The sequence below is a fragment of the Mustela nivalis genome (genome assembly GCF_964662115.1).
Source record: "Mustela nivalis genome assembly, chromosome: 1".
Classification (NCBI taxonomy): Eukaryota; Metazoa; Chordata; class Mammalia; order Carnivora; family Mustelidae; genus Mustela; species Mustela nivalis.
Window position 1 is genome coordinate 161008564 of NC_139020.1, and position 19771 is coordinate 161028334.

At 53.2% G+C, this 19771-nt stretch overlaps 1 protein-coding gene and 1 long non-coding RNA gene across 6 annotated transcripts in view; both read left to right on the forward strand.

Moving 5' to 3' along the window:
- The first annotated feature begins 679 nt into the window (after positions 1 to 679).
- Positions 680 to 9746, forward strand: LOC309872904. The gene is made up of 4 exons (XR_014316136.1): positions 680 to 1965; positions 2178 to 2335; positions 8860 to 8916; positions 9157 to 9746. It is a non-coding gene; the product is annotated as an uncharacterized lncRNA (long non-coding RNA).
- Positions 9747 to 15339: 5593 nt separating this feature from the next.
- Positions 15340 to 19771, forward strand: part of FBLN2 (fibulin 2) — an 83905-nt gene continuing 79473 nt past the window's right edge. Inside the window, exons 1-2 of one of the 5 annotated variants that reach the window (XM_082729249.1) lie at positions 15425 to 15502; positions 18141 to 18266. The gene's annotated coding sequence lies outside the window, so the exon portion shown is untranslated. Of the gene's footprint in view, positions 15503 to 18140; positions 18267 to 19771 lie in introns of all 5 variants that reach the window. The other 4 variants (XM_082729253.1, XM_082729252.1, XM_082729248.1 and 1 more) reach the window with 4 other exon arrangements.

Here is a 19771-nt window from a genome sequence, read left to right on the forward strand (position 1 = left end):
GGGGAGGCAGGAGGTTGCAGGGAGGACGGCCAGCCTCTCTCAGTTCATCCCTGTTGCCTCTTGGGCTGCACTGCGGGCATCCATCATGCGACCTCCATCTCCACCAGCACATTTCTGGGCACATGGGATCCTTCCTGAAGCACCGGGAGAGCCTTCTTAGGGGGACCCCTTTTTGCAAAGAGCCCCTGGCCCCAGTTGGATTCCTTCCAATCTGCTCATTTCCTGCCCCCAGCAGTGTGCCCTGATGTTGTGGTTCCCCCATAGCCCCATAGCCAGGTATCCCTGTAGGGCAAGGAACTGGCAAGGACATCCACCCCTGGCCCGCTATTGTAGTGCCCATCAGTGGGCTCTGGCAGGCAGTCCTCATGGCTGCTCCCTGCCCCACTCCATCTCTCCCATTCTCTTCTCTCCTGTACACACAGGCCCAGGACCCAGGGCTCCTGGCCCACTGTAAGAGACAATGTCCAAACTGGGAGTGAGGCACCCCATCTCCCCTCCTTGCAGATGTACCCAGTCCCTTGGCAATTTGGCTTTTGACAGGGCTTTACTTTGTTTTGGGGTGGGGGAGAGGAAGCTTGGTTCTTGCCCCAGTAGCAAGAGTTCACCTCCCCCCTCCTCCTGGGAGTCCACATATGCAGGCTGATGGGGTGGGGCACAGGGGTTCCTGGGTGATGGCTGGGTCTCTCTTCTACTGGCTTCTGGTTTTCTTTAAAATGTGGGTTTTGGGCTCTTCTTGGTTCTCAGCTCTGGGTCCTGGTCACTAGCTTCTGCTAAAGCAAAAGTCTCAGCACCCAGGGCAGCAGATGGGCTTATATAAGTGGGTGACTTGCCCACGGTCACATGGGGTACTCTCATCAGATTGGGGACCAGCTTCCCTTCTCTGGATTCCCAGACAGGGACAATCCCTCCATCATTCCCTCTTGTCCTGACATTTAGGGATACGAAAGATGACTTGGGGCAAGGATTTGAGTGCAAGTGGTTTTTCTGGGCGATGCTTTCAGAAAGCAACATGACCATGTGAGGCAGGGGAAGGAAAAGGAAGAAAGCCCACAAAGGGTATGTTTGTGAAAGAGTTACCGTCAGAGACAACAGGGACTCAAGCCAACAGGGGATTCTGTAGGGACTGCACAGGACACACCTCAGAATCGCCAGGCACGGGCTGAGGAAGCTAGGGTGTTTGCCCACCAGCCCTACACCTTATTGGCTGAGGCTGCTCCTAGAGGCCTTCATAGCATGGCGACTCAGGGCTGCCCCGTAGGCCAGGTGCCCTCCCGCCAAAAGAAGCCACCTGCGTACAAAGTGACCACGGAGGCTTCAGTTCCCTCCCTCCATGGGCTGAGAGGTGACAGGCGGGGCACAGAGGTGTCTGCCACAAGACCACTCTCCAGCCATCCCTTTAGAGTCTCAATAAAAACAAAACCAGACCGGGAGTGGAGTGGGGACATCACGGCTTACCACACAGGCCTGTCTTTGATTAACTCCTTATGCCTCGATCCTAAGTGTGTGCTCGCTGGATTTTCCACAGATCAAACAGAGTCATGAAGGTGGCACTCAGATCAAGAAGCAGAACCCAACCAGCCCCCTGAAAATTGCCGTGGTGGTCCCTTCTTGTTGCCACCTCCTTGAGGGGAACTGGACCTGCTCCTAACTTCTAACAGCAAGAGATTCGTTTTGCCCTACTTTAGGACTTCCTAAAAAACAGACTCCTCCGTGTGTAAACTTTTGGGCCTGACTTGCGCTCAGAGCTGTGTGGTGAGCTCTATCCCTGTTGTTGCTCGTGGCCAGAAATCGTGTGTTTGCCCTGCTGTGGCGGGATCCAGCTGTGTGAACACACGACGACCCGCATATTCATACCGCTGCTGCCAGACGTCCGAGTGGTTTCCAGCTGGGGCAGTTATGGACGGTGCTGCTCTAGGGACTGTCTTGTCCGGACTTCTGGAGGACACATGCTCTCCCCCTCTTGAGGCAAAACTCAAGAGTGGAATTTCTGGATCATAGTATGCGCATGTGATCAGCTTTAGTGAATCCCACCAAATAGTTTCCTAAAATGATGGGACCATGTGAACCCCCCCACCCCCACCCCTGCGGGCGGACAAAAATTCCGGTTGCTACACTTCCTTGCCCACACTTGGTCTTTCCATTGTTTTCCTTCTGTGACTTCATGGCTTTTTTTACAGTCTCCATGGGGGGCCACTCCCACCCCCAGCCGTTGCCCACATTTCAATGATGAGAAGACTGGAGTCTCAGAGAGGGGAGTCCCTCACCCCACATCGCACAGCTTGCGGCAGGCTGGGAACTTGAGTCAGAGTTCTAGCAGATTTCCAGATGGGAAGTGGTGAGTAGGGTTGGGGCCTCCTCCTCCCCTTGAAGTTGTCCAGCAGCCCTGAGATGACATCCTGTCCCTCCTGTCTGTTCTCTGACTTGCTGAGGGGAAGCCATGTTGCGCCATGTGTTCTTGTAGGAAGGTTAGGGTGAGGTTTGCTGGAAGACAACCCCCACTCCACCCCACTGATGACTGCCCACCAGGAAAGGCAGATGACTGACAAGCATACAGGGAGGACACTGTGGTGTGCCTCAGGGCAGTGGATAACTGGAGTCAGGCTGCCCACGTGTGGTCTAGCCTCTACCTCTCCTGGCAGAGCCGAGGGCTCGTGATTGTGACCTCCAAGCTTCCCAAGTTCTTCATATGTTCAACAGGCCCAGTGGCAATGCCTGCCTGGAGGGTTGGCGTGAGCCTTGCAGGAGACAAGAAGGGAACACACTTCCACTGGCTCCCTTGGCCCCCCACGGGAGACTTGGAGGAGTGCAGCCAGCAGGGGGTGGGGGGGGTGGGAAGAAAGGGAGCTCTCCTCAGAGTCTGTGGCATTTGGCACTCTGGGCAGGGCCTGGAGTTGAGAGGGGCGCTGGGATGCTGCCTGCACGCCTACCCCCTCCTCCCACGTGCTGGCATGTGGTTTTGTTCAGCTGGAGCCAAGCTGTTGGGGGGGAATTTCCGTGAAAGAGCCTGGGAACAAGGCCCTCTTTGTCTGGCCTGGGGTCTGCCAGCTCCCTGGGCCTGAAATTGTAGGTCAGACAAGGCTGACCTACAGGCTGACCATCCAGGGGCACTGTCTCTGATAGGAAGTAGGCCAGGGCTCCCCTCTTTGAGATGGGAAAACGGAGACAGAGAAGACAAGAGACTTTTCTAGGAAGCTGAGTCTGCCAGCTAGAAGCCAGCTCCCCTCCTCTGCCCTCCCTAACCTCAGATCCTAGTGGTCCCTGGGTCCCTCCAGGGTCTGTGCTGGTGCAACCACTTCTCTTTAAGTCCCATGCTGCCCCTGCCATCCCTCCCTCCTTCTTCCTCTTCTAGAGTTTTAGAAAGCTGGCTGACTGCAGCCACATTCCCAGTTACCAGGAATAGGAGCCTGCAACAATCACTGTCACTGTCACTTCCTGGGAGTTTGTTCTTCATTCTTCAGGAGTTTGTTGTCCAGTTTACAGCACAGGAGTGCTGACTCTGAGACAGAGTGAGCAGGCATTGTGCCCCTACAGTTGGGGTGGGGGTGGGGAGAAATCAGGAGGGCTCCCAAGAGGAGGTGATGTTTTAGCTGAGACTTGAAGGCTGAGAAAGAAGCAGCCAGGCAAGGATGTGGGGTCAATGGGGAGAAGGAGGGGTTTTCTGACAGTGCCCCAGCAGGAGCAGGAGCTGGAAGTTTGCAGAGACAGGGTTCAGGCAGGCAAATGGAAGAGGGGAGGGAAGAATGTGAGAAGAGTGTCAAGAAACAGCTCCTATCAAGAATGGAGACGCAGATGGGAGCCAAACCACGGTAGGGCCTGGCTAGCCAGGCTGCTGGGCGTGAGCTTTACTTGGAGGCCCCCCGGGAGTCACAGAAGGGCTTCAAGGCAGAGAGTCACATGGCTAGACCGTGCTGAAGAAATCAGGGATTTCCAAGAAGAAACAATGTTTTCAGGGGCAAAAGCCGTAAGCAGAACTTTTGTAAAAGAGGAGAGGAAGACGGCCAACAAACGTAGGACAAGACGCCCATCCCTGTTAGTGACGAGGGACGCGGAAATTAAAACTGCCCGAGATACCATTTCACACCTACTGCAGGGGCAAACGCCAACAAATGTTTCTGAGGAGGTGCGGCAGGCAGCAGCAGCTGGCAGCCCTGGTACAAACACTCTGAAACAAGGGTTTGGCATGAGCTGGTGAACTTGAACATGTGCACACCCTATGAGTCAGCACTCCCTCTCCTGGCTGCTGGCCCTGGAGGACTGAAACAGATGTCACAGGAAGACTGGGACGAGGAGAGCTATGGCAGTCTTCTTTGTCATTTGAAAGAAAACCCAGAAAACAACTAAAAGAGTCACAAACAAGACAGTCCCTCGTGTTAGCCAGCCAGTGGAATACTATACAGCACTGAAAAGAAACGAAAGTCAGCTGCAAGCGCTGTCAGCCAGCTCCCATCCATACGACCAGGATGTCTGCCGACAGCGAGTTCAAAAACAGTCTGACCTCCATAACGATTTGAGGATGCATCAACTGGGGAGACCTTGCAGCCAGGGCGGGGTGCGGGAGAGGATTTCTAGTCTCTGTCTCTCAGAGTCCCCAGCTCTGGTATTTTCTCACAAAACCGGAATCCAACTATGGACTCGTGTGGCATTCCTGCCTGCTGGCTTCGCATTTTTGCAATGGGCGGACCCTGCTTGTTTTATTATTAGTCACCAACCGCAGGCGACGACTCTCCTATCAGACCCATGTTGCTTCCACGGTGGCTGCGCCTGGCCTCTGGTACCTAGCCTAGCATGAGTCGATGACGTGTGAAGTCCAGGCCTCTCTGGGCTCTCACTGGTTGGACTGCCCGAGCTGGGGGCGGGGGGGGGGGGGGGGGCTCCCTTGGCCGAGAGCCAAGCACTGACAAGCTTGATGAAGTCCCCTTGTGACTGTTGAAGCTTTTACAGAGAACATGTTTTAAAAATATGTGCCATTATCTGACAGTGTCTGAATCCAATGTAGACAAAATCAACTTAAAGTCCAAGGCTGCAAATTCACCCACCCCATCGGGGCCATTCACAGATTTCTTTCCAGCATCTGGCAACAGCCTAAGTTTCCATTTAGAAGTTCACCCTACCCCTTCAGGCTTTTAGGGTAGAGCTTAGGACCTGGGCTGAGCCAATCAGCACAGCCCATTCCTCTGGCTGCAGTGATTGGTTCAGACCTGAGCACCTGACTTCAGCCCCTCCAATCTGAAAGGTCTTTAAGTTGAGAGGATTAGTACTTCATTTGTCTGGACTTTAAGGGTTGTATGCTGGACCTCCTGGAATGTTTGGTTACCAGAAGAGCATTTTGGCAGAAAAAGGAGGAGAGGAGAATTGAGGGACAAGGGAAGAGAAACTTGTTCCTGGAGACATTTGAGCACCTGGATCCAGCTATGCTTGAAGTCCATCCTTCTACTCTTTTATGGAATTCCCTATCTCCCTCTTTTGGCTTAAGCCTGTTTGACTCAAGCATACTGTGATTTGCCCCAGAAAGTCCAGACCAGCACCCCTTCCAGCTAATCAGTGGCATATCCTGAGCCAGAAGCTGGGGGAGTCATCCCTGTCCCTCCCTTTCCTGGCTCCCAACATCCATCCTTTCCTGAGCCCCACCCCAGTTGCAGGGCCTCACCAAGTTTATCCATCCTCAAATTGTTACTGAGTCTGGGTTGTTTTTAAACCTGATGTGAACAGACATACTGTAAATATTCCCATGAGCATTGGTGAGACACCCGTGTGAGCATGAGTTCTTTCCTCTCAGTATCTATCCTATCCTACCACTTCCTGAGGCCTCCACACCCATCTGAACCCCCTCGTCTCCCACCTGGACTCTACCACCTGCCACCTCAGGGGCTCCCTTTAAAATCCTCCAGGGACTCCCTTGCTCTCAGAAGCCACACTGAACTCTTCCAGCAGCCCACCGAGGGCCCCTCACCTTGCACATCACTCCCCCAGAAGCACGTTTCTGGAGCACTTACTCTGGGTCTGGCCTTGACAAAGTTCTGCTCACCTACGAACTCACGTAACCCTCTTGAAACCTGATGATTTAGGCATCCTTGTTGTCCCCACTTATAGAGAAGGAAATGAGGCCCAGAGCGGTACGAGCCTCCCCAGGCATTGTGCAGCTAGGAACCCCTAGGACCCCCAGGCTCTGTGGGCTAACCACCAGCCCACATGGCCTCCCCTGCACTGCCTCCTCAGGGTGCTTCTTGCTGGGTGTTGGTGAGGTTGTTGAATTTATATCTGTCTCCTGCAAGAGTGTGGGCTCCCCGAGGGCAAGAGGGAGTCTGTCCTCCTGCTGGACCTTGGTACCTGGCATGGAGTAGGTGCTCAGGGAAGATTTGTCGAGTGAGTAATATTAGCCAATACTCATTGAGCACTTGCCATGTGTAAGCCACTTCCTAAGCACTTGCCATATATTGGCTCACTTAGTCTTTCTGACAGCGTGTGCCAGTTGAAGGTTATTTTATAGCTAGGAGCACCAAGTCATTGAGAGGGAACATCCCCAGGTCACACAGCTAGTAAGTGACAGAGCTGGGATTCGAACCCAGGTTGCATGGCTCCAGAATCTGTGTTTGTAACCACACTACACCTGCCTGGGGGGACAGATGGATGGACAAACACTGAGAACAGATTCTAATGGGGGGGGAGGACAGGATGAGCAGAGATCAGGGATGTGGAGCCAAGACTGGGCGCTTATCCCGAGCATGTCAGGAGGTCAGGGCTGGACAGATGGAGATACAGAATTAAGACACACCTCACCAGGGACCTTTTCGGCTTCCTGGGGCTGGAGCCAGTTGGCTGGTGTGTTACAGAGTGTGGGTCCCCCACCCTCCTGCTGCCTTCTCTGGGCCTCAGTGAGGAGAATGGAAGAAAGAAGAGGCCTGGCAGGTTCTAGGGAGATCTGCACGGGCTGGAAAGAGACCAGAGGGCAGCTCAGTATAGATGCCCAGGACAAATGGGCTGGTCTGCTTGAAGGTTCCTGAGCCCCAGTGGGTTAGCACAAAGCCAAGGAGATCTGCATGTACTGCTGGGAAGTGGAGAGACCGGGAGTCAGTGTGTGTTGGCAATTTAAAAGTCACCCCAAATAAATACTTCTACATCGGGTCACATTACCTGAAGTCTAAAGGTTGGAATGTGGAAGGTGAAGCATCTCTTTGGGCAGTGCAGACCAGCGCTAGGTCTAGTGCTCAGCCCCGGGCTTAGCCCTGGGAGAGGGACAGGCTGTGTTGGGCACAGGGTAGCAGAGGAGCTGGGATGACTCTGCATGGAAAATAGCAGCTTTTGCAGGGAGTGGACAGGCGCTGACTGAGGAGGAGCAGGCCAGTCTGGAGTGCCAGGGAGCACGACCAGAACCGAAGAAGGGAGTCCCCTCTAATTGTGCCGAAGACTTTCTGTCAACACCTAAAGTTGCCTGAGGACAGACGCACTGCCTCCCATCCCATAGCTGAGTTCCTGGCTCCTTCCTCTGGATTCAGCTGGGGTGGGCGGTCCTGGGCTCCTCCCATCCAGGGAAGGGGGTTCTGGCCCTGTCCATCTGACATTCCTATGGCCTAGAGGGGCCCATGGGTTTCAGAGTTGGAGGAGGGAACACAGAGCCTGCTGAGCTGGGGTTCCAGGGGAAATGCTATGGACTGGGATGCCCAGTCTGAAGGGCTTGGTACTCCTGGGGGCCACGGGGCTCTCCCCAGCTTTCCGGTGGGAAGGACGGAGCCTGGATTTGGACCAAAGCTCAGCTGTCTCTGAGCCTCAGTCTTCTCACCTGTAACGTGGGCACAGCATGCATGCTGTGACGGAGAGGGATGCGAGAGAGATGGGCGTAGCTAAGCTTCATAAATGTGTAACACAGTGGTGACGACTTTAGTTACTATCTTTTTCATTGCATGAATTTTGGTCTGCCAAGGAGTCCATACTAATTTTGCCAAGACAGGATAGATGTGCAAGGACATTTCTGGGGGAGAGAGCAGGAGAAGGCAGGAGAAACTCAGGCCAATGCAGCACAGACACTTGCTACCAGAAATGGGGAAGTAAGGATGCTAGGGACTAAGAATCTCAGAGCATGAACAACTCCTGAGAGCTCCAGGCAGGACGAGGGGGAACCCTCAGCCAGCCTCCTGCTGGCGGGAGGAAGTCAGAGTCTTGCTGGAATGATCCTGCTTTCATAGCCACTATGGGGGGCAGCTCACTGTGGCCTCAGCAAAAATGCAGAAGTAAATGTAGAGGGATAGGCAGGCACCTGTGCTGCTGAAGCAGGAGATCTGAGTGGTGAATCTTCTTGGCAGCCATAATCATGGTTATTCTAAAATTTCGATACCCAAGGACTGCTCGGGCAAGCCCTGTCAGGTAACCAGAGATTATTTGCAGTCTCAGAGGCCAAGATTTGTTATTGAAGCAGAAATGTTTTCCCTCCGCCCGTTCCTAGAAAGGGAGGCTTCCAGGAATTACTGGAGATTTCTGCCCCACAGCCCGGCCGTGCACTGGAGCAGCAAGCCACCAGCTCTGTGGGATTGGGTGGCCAGGGGCCTCAGGGTTAGATGCGAGGGCAGCAACAAACACAAGATGGAAGGATGAGTGAATGAATAAGGAGCCATGAGGGTCTACTGTAGAATGGGCGAAAGGCTTTCTGAGCACAAAGAAAACAGTGGTCGGTTTTTCCACACCCCATCTCACAAGTTCCCTATGTCAGAAAACACATCACTAAAGTTAGAACGGAGTTGTCTGCCTCACGTACTTGGAAGACAAAGGGCCAACATGCCCTCTGGCTGAAGAATTATTAAAAGCTGTTGAGCTAAAGGGGCGCCCGGGGGGCTCCATCTGTTAAGTGCATCCCACTCTTGGTTTCAGCTCATGTCATGGTCTCCGGGGTCCTGAGATCGAGCCCGGCCATGGCTGGTGTTCAGTGTGAGTTTGTTTGAGATTCTTTCCCCTCCTCCCTTTTACCCTCCCGCCCCTCCCCTGCTTCCCAAACAAATAAATAAGTAAGTAAAATCTTAAAAAAAAAAATTGTTGAGCTTAAGAGAAACACTTCAAGAGGGAAAATGAAGAGTATGTGTGGGAGTTCTCAGAAGAAACCCAAGGGGCTAGTAACCATTTAAAAAGGCAGTCACCGTCAAATAACAGAATGCCCTCTTCCCCTAATAGGCTGACTGAACATCCCCAGGACTGAGGCCAGCGGGTAGGTAGTGAGCACATGAAGAACGAGCCTTCGGACACAGGACTGGTGGGAGAAGACTTGGACATGTCTCTGGGAGTGTCCTTGGATAGTTGTATATCCAAATCACCTGAAAACATACATGCCCTTTGCCCTGGAAACTTCTTGGAGGTGGACAAACGTCTGCATACATAGATTCAAGGATGTCTTTCAAACCGGTTTTTATAATAAAGGAAACTAGGAATGATCAGCGAGGGCTCAGTAAATCATGGTGATGGTAGACTGTGGAATATTCTGTTGACAGTGATCCTGTGGGTCCATTATTGATGTAGAAAAATGGTGACAATATATCACATTAAAATGGAGCAGAAGGGGCGCCTGGGTGGCTCAGTGGGTTAAAGCCTCTGCCTTCGGCTCAGGTTATGATCCCAGGGTCCTGGGATTGAGCTCCGCATCGGGCTCTCTGCTCGGCAGATAGCCTGCTTCCTTCTCTCTCTCCGCCTGCTTCTCTGCCTACTTGTGATCTCTGTCTGTCAAATAAATTTAAAAAATCTAAAAAAAAATAAAAAAATAAATGGACAGAGAACAGTGTTCATTATAATTTGATCGTGTAATTTTATTTGCATACATCCACACGTACATCCATTCACACACACATATATACATAGGTCTAGAACAAAACTGGTTGGAAGAGGTTCTCTTGTGAAGGTAGATTTGCTAGTATTAAATGTTCTATTGTCTGTTTTCCCCAGCTTATGTATTTTTTTTTAAAGATTTATTTATTTATTTATTTGACAGAGAGAGAGAGAGAGAGAGAGAGAGAGATCGCTCCCTGCTGAGCAGAGAGCCTGATGCGGGGCTCGATCCCAGGACCCTGGGATCGTGACCTGAGCCGAAGGCAGAGGCTTTAACCCACTGAGCCACCCAGGCACCCCGCCAGCTTATGTATTAAGATCAGAGTCAGCCTCTCCCATTTCACAAATAGGAAAACTGAGGCTCAGAGAGGGTGGGAGCCATGCTGAGACCAGGCCTCCTGTCTCTGAGCTACTTTTGATGTCCTGGGGGCCCCTTTCAGCCCTGTAGGTCTTCATTGTGTGGCCTCAGGCAAATCCCTCCCTCTCTGGGCTGCTCCACCAGGAAAGGGGCTCTGAGACCCCTCAGCCTGGTTTTCCAGCCCACTGGGGAGATCCCAGCCTCTGAGTTCAGCGCCCCTCGCCCCCTTGCCTTTGCCCTTGCAGGGAGAGCTGGCTTGAATGGCAAGGCTGAGCCAAGTCTTGTCTAGGGTGACCAGAACTTTTCAGAAGTGCCAGAAATTTCATCACACCAGGCAGGGAGATGGGCGGGGGTGAGTCACTAATGAGCAGAGTGAGCTGGGCCTTGGGAGGTAAGGGTTGACCATTCCCAGATGGGAAGCGCCAGGCTGGGCAGCTTTCCTGCACTCAGCAGACAGCTTGGGAAAATGCAGAGAAGCCCCAGAGTGGAAGAAAACTTGTAATGGTTTTCCCACCTCTTCTCTCCACACGTCCCATTCCATGTGCTTCATTCAGCCCCTCCAAAGGCTCTGCCAAGAGCCCACCTAGTCCCGGCTCCCATACCCGTGGAGGAATGATCAGCAAGGGCTGATCGAATGATCAGCGAATGATCACCCGTGGACGTGCCCCACGCCTTCCTTTGCAAGAGCAGGGAGAAACAAGCAGCCTCTGGAGTCAGACTGCCCTGGGCAGAGGCCCTGGCTATGCCGCTGAGCCCGCTTCTTTGTAAAATGGGGGTAATAATATCCAGCATCTCTAGGATTGTTTCAAGGATTAAATGAATGAATGAACCAATAGAAGGTGTCTATTCAAATGCTTGGCGCACAGTGGATGGTGAACAGATCTGACTTTATTTTTCATTCCAATCATTGTCCCCTTTATTTAAGACAAAGCGCCTTTGGAGAGAGTCTGGACATCATAAAATCTGATCCCCAATGGCTAACTAACCCCAGTATCTGAAGCAAACCTCGGAAGTGCAGACACCAGACTGGGTAGGTAACATTGCCTTGATGAGATGAATTCCGCTGGCCAAGAGTCTTGGGTGCAAGTAATAGAACCCCAGTTTAAATTGGCTGAAGCCCCCAAGGGAATGTATTGGCCTTTGTAACTGAAAACTCCAGAGGGGGGTTGCCAGGTCAAGCTATAATCAGGTGCTTAAATGTTGTCAGAAAGCTGTCTCTCTCTCTCTCTCTCTCTCTCTCTCTCTCCTCTCTGCTTTCCTCTGAGCTGGTTTCCTTCTTAGTGGGTTTTGCTAAGAGGTGGCTTCCATACCACAGGCTCATACCCATAGCCGAGCCATGCCCCAGAAGAGAGCCTCTGTCCCAGGCTCTGAGACAGATATGCTGCCTTAACGAAAGGGGCTCCTGGGGGCACCTGGGTGGCTCAGATGGTTAAGCGTCTGCCTTCGGCTCAGGTCATGATTCTGGGGTTCTGAGATCAAGGCCCACATTGGGCTCCCTTCTCCCTCTCCCACTTCCCCTGCTTGGGTTCTCTCTCTCTCTCTCAAATAAGTAAAGAAAATCATTACAAAGAAAGAAAAGAAAGAGGTTCCTCCCTTCAGTTCCTTCTCTGAATAGATTACTTTAGTGGGGCACACCTGGGCCAGATGACCACTGCCCACCCCCGCTACCAGCCAGAAAGGGGGGATCAGCTCCATCTGAAAAAAACACATGGACTCAGAAGCAGCAGGAAAAGTTCTGGTGGCAAGATTTGGGGCACTGTTGCAGGCTCATGTTAGTTTAGGCTGTGTGCAATTGACAAAAACAAATATTTAATTGAAAGCTTATCACATGCCAAGCTTCGCTTGAAGCATCTTAACTTCCAAACAATCCTATGAGGCAGGAATTGTTTTATAGATGAAACCTCTGAGACTAGGGAGCTGAAGCCACTTGCTGAATATCACCCTGAGGAATATGTCTTTAAATCAAGGCCATTCAGGGGCACCTGGGTGACTCAGTTGGTTAAGTGCCTGCCTTCGGCTCAGGTCATGATCTCGGGGTCCTGGGATGGAGCCCCACCTCGGGCTCCCTGCTCAGCAGAGAACCTGCTTATCCTCTGCTCTTGCATGTGCTCTCTCTCAAATAAATAAAATCTTAAAAAAAAAACAAACAAGAAAACAAAAAACAAGGCCATTTGGCTCCAGGGCACTGCTCCTAGACCCTACTCCATTGTTGTATGGGAGTGTTGTTATTATTGTTATTCTCAGATGCCGGGAGAAATGTGGGGTCCTTCTGGAGGCTACCAAGGGAGGATGCAGACTTGGGAAGCCCAGTAAATCTCCTCCCTAGCCTGGCTGGCCAGGCAGTGCAGGTGTGTTCTGAGCCGGCCAGCCCTGGCGCCTTGGTGCCTGGGGGGGCTGCTGAGATTGTCACTGATGTTAATAACTCCGCTGCCCACTCGGAGCACTGTTTGTGCCTTATCAGCCCAGAACTTCCTCCAACCGTGTCTCGGCCAGGCCCCAGGCCCCAAATTCCTGGTGGGTGATGTCCGCTCTGTCTGTGATAACAGCCCTGGCAGCACTCCGAGGAGTCAGCTGCCTTGGCCACATCTGCAGCTCAGATAACAGGGAACGACTGAAGTGTCTCCACTTTATCTTGTGAAAGTTGGCCCAGTCTTGGGTTCCCCCAGGCTGCAAAGGTGAGGCAAAACCTTGGCTCACTGCCTCTCCTCCTGGCTTGGGACTTGCAGGGGGTGGGGATGGGGATGGGGAGAGCCTCATCAGGGGACAGTGGCTTACCTAGGCACAAGGGAGGCAAGGCTCAGCGCCTTCTAAGCCCCAGGGCTCTTCCCTTGCTAACAGAAGGAAAGATTCCATCCGGCACTCATTCATTCATCAGACATTTACTGAGTACTCCCTCCCGCTAAGCCCTGTTCAAAGTACTTTTGATGTTTTATATTTATATTTTGATTTACTTAATCTTCCCTGATATCATTATGCTCATTTTACAGTTTAAGAATTCAAGGCCTAGAGAGGTGAAGTAACTTGCTCAAAGTCACACAGCTGGGGAGTGGTGGGAGTCCTAAGTACAGGCTCTACTATCTGTAGTCATTTATAAATGAAGAAAAGAGGTCAGCTAGCGACAAGGACTTTCAAGAATAGAGAGGGTAGACAGGGAAGGAGGGGCAGTGGCGACCTGCACTGGGGTCTGAGGGAGGACTTCTCTGGAGTAGTGACATTTCAGCCATATCTCAATGCAAGGATGAGCCAGTCATGAAGATTAGGGGGTGTGCAAAGGTCCTTGAAGAAAAACAAGCTCCAGTGGGGGAATAGGGGCCAGGTAGCCCAGGGTTAGACAGACAGCTGGGGTAGGGCTGGACCTAGGTTCTCAGTTCAGGCTTTGGCCCTCCATCCACTCCTGGTTCTTCTGTGGTCAGTCCTGTCTTAGCCCTTGGACACTGCCTGGCTTTGCCTCCTTCCAGCTGTGTGACCTTGAGCAAGTAGCTTCCCTTCTCTCTGCCCTTGCTCTTGGAGGCCTTATCCTTGTCTTAGGCTATGGCGAGGCCTCTGGGTGGGAGTGGGAGAAGGCCTTGGCCCATGGCTGCTGCCCAGATGTGAGGTGGCAAGTGTTAAGCTCCTTGTCTCTGGGCCGCGGTGGAAGATGGTCCTGGAGGTCCTGGTCTAGGCTTTGGTCCTAGAGATGCGGCCCCAGGACTGAGAAACACACAGAGACCAAGGGATAGAATCATAGGGAAATGCAGAGCCCAAGGAAGATAGAATAAGACAGAGAGACAGATGGGCCTCAAAACAGAGACAGAGACACAGAAAGGGAGAGACAAAGTGGGGAAAGAGTGAGAGACACCCTGAGAGCCACCAGCCCACCTGAATGAGACAGCAAGAAATGCAGATAGAGGTGGATTCCAACAGAGAGAAACTGAGAGAGACAGAGAGACAGAGAGACAGACAAAGGTGGTATGGCCAAGAGAGGACAAGAGAGAAAGTTGTGTGTATTCTAAATGCGGCTGAATTGGACACTTCAAAGTGGTTGAAATGGTGAATTTTATGCTGTTGTAACTTTTACCACAATAAAAAGAGAAACAGAGAGACAGAAGATGGCTGAGAGAGAGAGAGAAAGAGAGAGATGGGAGGACAGAATTCCCGGACTGTGACTTTCTCACAGGCTGACTGGCCTTTGGGATGCTAAGATAGTGGTGGGGAGGGGACTGGGGGCTCGGGGTCCCTGTGTTAAGGTCCAGGCCTGCAGGGCCTGGGGATTTAGGGCCATTCCTCCTTTCCCTAGGCTCCTCCGGAGCTAGACATTTGCAGTGGGCGGGCAGCACCAGAATTTGCTTGTGTGTTTTGAGGATGGGCTTTTGAGCCCTGGCCAGGACCTGGGAGGTAGCCGCTTGCCAGCTGCCTGCTCTGAGAAGGGTCTCCTAGCAGTCAGTCATAGACTCTAAGTTGGATACCCCCATTCTGCCTCAGCTGTGGGGATGACAGTCTCAGTAATTAAGAGTTTAGTTTACATTTGGCAGAGTGTTCACTATGTCTTGGGGCCTGTGCTGTGGGTAGGACGCCAGATTCTCCTTGGCTTCCCATTACCCATAGGGGTTAATCCATTCAAGACACGAGGAGGCTGGACTCACAGAGTTCAAGGGTTTTGGGTGAGGTCATACAGGGGTCACAGGCAACTAGCTGTATGCGCTGAGGAAAAGGACAAGCTTAGATTGCCCCAAAACTGGGGGCTGGGATCAGTCTGTCCAAAGACCAGTAGTAGCCCTGTGGGGCGCCAGAAGGTCAGGTGGGGTGTGGGAGCCCCCAGGGTAGAAAGCAAGGGGGATGGAGAAGTCTGCCCTCTGATCCTGTCACACCGCCTGTCCCTTGGCACTGCGGTATGCAGACCCCTCGGGCCGTGCCCAGGGTTGTCGAGCCCAACTTTCAGGTGGGGACACTGAGGCCCGGGCTGGTCGAGGTGGCAGGCCCAGAGGCCCTGATGCTGAAGGCAGCAGCGCGGGATCTGGAACTGAGTTTAGGCTGGGCGGGGCACGAGGGGTGCTGGACGGGTGAGGTGCTGGGGACTCAGCTGAGGACGCGCCTGGCGGCCGTCTCTGGGCGTCGGTTCGCGCAGCTCCGCTGGCTGCTAGAGGCGCGGGCTCGGCCCCCTCCCCCGCCTGCGGGGAGACCCCGCCCCGGAGGCGGAGTTAGGAGAGGGGGCCGGGGGCGGGCTAATGGCCGCCCCTCCGTGCCTTCGCCCCGCCCCGCGCCGCGCCGCGCCGCGCAGAGCAGGGGCTCGGGGCTCGCGACTGTCGACGCGCGACGGACCGGCGGACTGAGCGACGGGCGGCTGGACGTGAGGAGCGCCCCGCGGTGAGTGCGCACTGATCCCCTTCCCGCGCGGGGTCCCCATCTCTCCTCCCGCGCCGCGCTCCTCCCGGGCCGCCGTTGCTAAGCTCGGCTTGGGGGCCCTCGGACGCCCCGACGGTTCGGCGGCCCCGCGGATGTACGCCCCAAGCCGCCGGGTGCCCACACCGCCGCGCAGCTGCGGGCTCGCCCTCCCGGCCTCGGTCCCATTGGACGGATACGGGCACTGAAGCCGGCGCGAGGGAGCGGGGGGGGGGGGGCCTCGGGGTCTGCAGGCGGGTCCCCCCACCCGCCGGCTCGAGCGCCCCCCATCGCCGGTGCTGCCGCCCTCTCCCTCCGCTGCATCCAACCGGTCACCGCCCACCCCCCAGCCTTGCTGCCCTCCTTCCCTACGCCCCCTTACCCCCCTCCCGCTGCCCCTCAGCTTCCTCCCCACCATCAAGCTCACATTCTCAGTTTCCCCCTCCTGCCACACTACCACACAGGCGCACCAGTAGCCAAAAGAAGTTCCTGCACCCTCTCTGCTTGGGCGCACCCACCAACCCGTTACCCCATCCCCCATGCCCCCCAGTTGCAAAGTCCCATGCTCAGCGCTCCCCCCCTCAATCTCTCACACACATGCCTGGATCCCTTTTGCACACACGTGCCTCACACATGGGCGTGTCCCAGACAGGCACGCCTCTCTCTCAAACAGTTGTGTCTGTGTTACACGCGTGTGCCTCTGGCAAGCATGCATGTCTGTCACACGTGTGTTTATCACACATGCATTTCTATCTCACATGTGTCACACACGTGTCTCTCGCATAACTGGAGTAACAGTGCCTCACACATTGAATCTTTCACCCAGAGTCACATCCACCAACTTCATAGTCCCATGCACCCCTGACCCTCCATCTCTATGGGCATAGCCCTGCCTGCTATCCTGAGTTAGCTGGGAGCCAGAGGAGGGCTGTGGCAGGGGAAGCCTCCTGGCTGAGGCTCTCTTACTTACCATTGGGACTGGGAGGTTGTAGGAGCACAGGGAGGGGCATTCAGAGCTGGGCCTGACTCTGACAGCCTCTCCACTCCTCATCACCCCTTGCATCTTCTCCCCTTCCCCCACTCTACTCTCCCAAGCAGCATTGCCATTTCTTGGCCCAATTACCAGCCCTGTTAGAAGGTGACTACACTAGGACTGGTGTGAGCCAAAGCTGGTGTGAGCCAGCAGGTGTCACTATGACAGGCCAGAAAAAGAAAAAAAAAAAAAGATTTGGGTGCTGATCATCACGCAGAGCCCCTTGGATAGCCCCTCTCAGAGCAAGCCCCCAAGAGCCGGCCAGGCTAGTGTTTGTAGCTGAATGACTGGGGCTTTGAGCTTCACCTTCCTCACGTGCAAAGGAGGGTGAAGATCCCCACCAGGAGGAGGGAGGGACCTGTAATTGTTGCTTCCTTGACTTCCACCCTCCCTTCCTGGATCCAGAGCTGTGAAACAGGGGAAGCGGGCAGGGGATGGGTGAAATCAAAGAATCTTACGCTGGCTATGCAAACCTGCCAGCCCCGGCTTTGACTGGCTCTGTGTGTTTTGCTTGGCTCTTACCATGTTGTTATTATTTTTAAATATTTAATTAGCTGCCAGCATTTGCAAATTGGCAAGTTTCACAGAAAAGTCCAGATTTTCACCTTTTACCTGAAAAATCATAAGACCTGAAAGCCCAGGATCCACGTTCCTTTGTGGTACCAACTGTCTAGTGCTGTCTGCCTCTGCCCCCACGGGGATGGGACAGGAGCATCATTTGGCTATAGTCTCCACCCGGGACTCAGCTCCTACCTGGCCTGCATAGACCTCTATTGTTGACTGTGCCTGCCATATAAACTGGGCTCTTTTTGCACCTTGCCTACCCCAAAGGGGCCCAGGCTAGTCCCCCCACCCAGGACTGGGAAAGCCTTGAGGGAGCCTTACACCTCTTCACAGCACTTGGGCATACCAGAGGCCTGGACCACAAGGCATCTTTGTGATGATGGCAGGCGCTTTCTGCTGGACTGTGGGAACAGTGGCCTGGGAGCCCCATGGGAGGAAGGCCATGATATCAGAGCCAGCTTTGACAGTCAAATTTCTTACCAGATTCCATCAATGATTCTGCAAGGTCACATTCTTACCTTATTTGACAGATGGGGAAACTGAGGCTTGGAAAGAGTTTTCTAGCAAGCAAGTGGTAGAGCTGAAATTTCAACCCAGAGTTTGTTGGCCCTAAAGCCAAGCTCTTTGCCCTCTTTTGATGAATCCGTGAGTGGAGGGACTTGGTTTCATCAACCCTGGGTGAAGTCCCTGAGCCAGGTCCATACCTGGCACACAGTAGGTGCTTAATAAATGCTTGTGGAATGACCAGGGAAGTGAAGTTGCATTCTCTACAGGGGTCAGGGTAGAGCTAAATTCAGGACCTAAAATGAAGAAGATTTCACAATAAAGTGAAGATTTAAATGACCACCCAGGTTCCTTTTTTTTTTTTTTTTAAAGATTTCTTTAAATTTCTAAGTAATCTTTATACTCAACATGGGGCTTGAACTCACTGCCCTGAGATCAAGAGTCACAGGCTCCACCAGCCAAGCCAGCCAGGCCGTTTTCATCAGCCTGAAAGCTCAGCATGGTTTTCTGTTCGTCTTACAGTCATATCCACAATGACCCCTTGACCACCAGGATAAAGACTGCTGAGTCTCAAGTCTGTCTGGCCTCAGGAGCATCACAGTGTGCCCAGCTGGACATCAGGTTTCATGCTAACCTTGCATTTTCCCTGTAAGTCCCTGGTCAGTGGTGGATGAGATGCCTTACAAGGAGGGACTCAGGTGGAGAACAGGCTCCCAGGTCCCAGCTCGCATTCCCTTGGGTGGCCTCTCCATGGGTGGCACAGGGTGGGGCAGTTGCTGTGTTACTTTAAGTCCCAGCTTCTGTGACTCTGCTCTCTCTTGTGAGCACACTTCTGTGGCTGATGTCAGTGAAGTGCCCCCTGGTATGTGCAACATCCTGGAAGTTTGTTGTCTGACTGAATGAGGGCCAGCCCTTCTGTAGTGACTGGGGATGGTGGGCAGCCCTGACCTCTTCCTCAAGCTTCCTGGGGGTTTTATTTTCCACTGGGGAGGAAGGTGCTGGGCTGTGTAAGATGGTGCAGAGGGCCCATCCATCCCTTCTCAGGTCCTCAGTCTTCCCTTCTGTAAAATGGGTACTGTGCTCTTGAGCTTTCTAGGGCTCATGAATCTGAAGGGGAGGGGAGAGGATGGAATCCTTGGGACCACTGTTGGGAGGCAGTTGGGTGTAGCCCTGCTCCCAGGCTTCTTGAATTCTGAAAGGCTTCCCCTAGTCGAAGACCTTGGCCTGGGATGCAGTTCCAGCTCGTGGCAGGATTCTGGGTGCTGGACTCCCACAGTCCCATAAGCTTTGTGAGGGCTGCCAGGAATAATTCTACCAGGTGGGAGCTGCTGCGGGAGCTTGGCTTTCCTGGGCTGGAGTGTGGGAGTCACATCCTAGAAGAGGCACTGTCCAGGTAGGTACTCAGGGTGAGCAATGCAGATACTCTCTTTGTTCCCATGCAGTCTATATTCTAGTTAGATAGTGAGGTGGTGTGATTCAGGGAACAAAGAAATTAATGACATTAATTATTCACGTTGATTTCAGATGCTGTAAAGGAGCTTAAGTCAACAGAACAGCTAAACAGAAAGGGCAGGGAGGGCCCTTTGAGGAGGGAACTTCTGAGCTGAGACCAGAGTGGTGAGGGAGAATGCCAAGCAGGGGGCACAGCTAGTGCAAAGGGCCTGAGGTAGAATCCTGTTTGGTATGTGTGAGGAATGGAAAAGGAGGAGGCTGGAGTGAGTCAGGGAGAGGTGAGAGGGTGCCAAGGAAGTGAAGGAGGGTCAGCATAGGGAGTTTGAAAGCGACTGAAAGGTTTTGGTGGAAGAAGCAAGGAGATCGGATTTCCGTTTTATGACACCCTCTTGAGGAAGATTGGGAGGCTTGTGCTAGGCCCCATGCTGGGGTGCAGTTCTCACCGTTGAGAAGCTACTGGCAGAGGAGGGAGATAGGTCTGTGACTGGACATTTGAGATCCGGGGTGACAGATGCTGGGATGGCCTCACCTTGGAATATTATGCAGCTTTAAAAAATGAGGACACTCTTTGTGGAAAGGTCTTTCAAGATCTATTAAGAGAAGAAAATAGGTGCCACATTGCCGAATGGCTTGTAAACCGTGCTGCCTCTTGTGTCCAATAAGAAATCCAACTTCCTGTTAGCTTGTGTAAACATAAACAA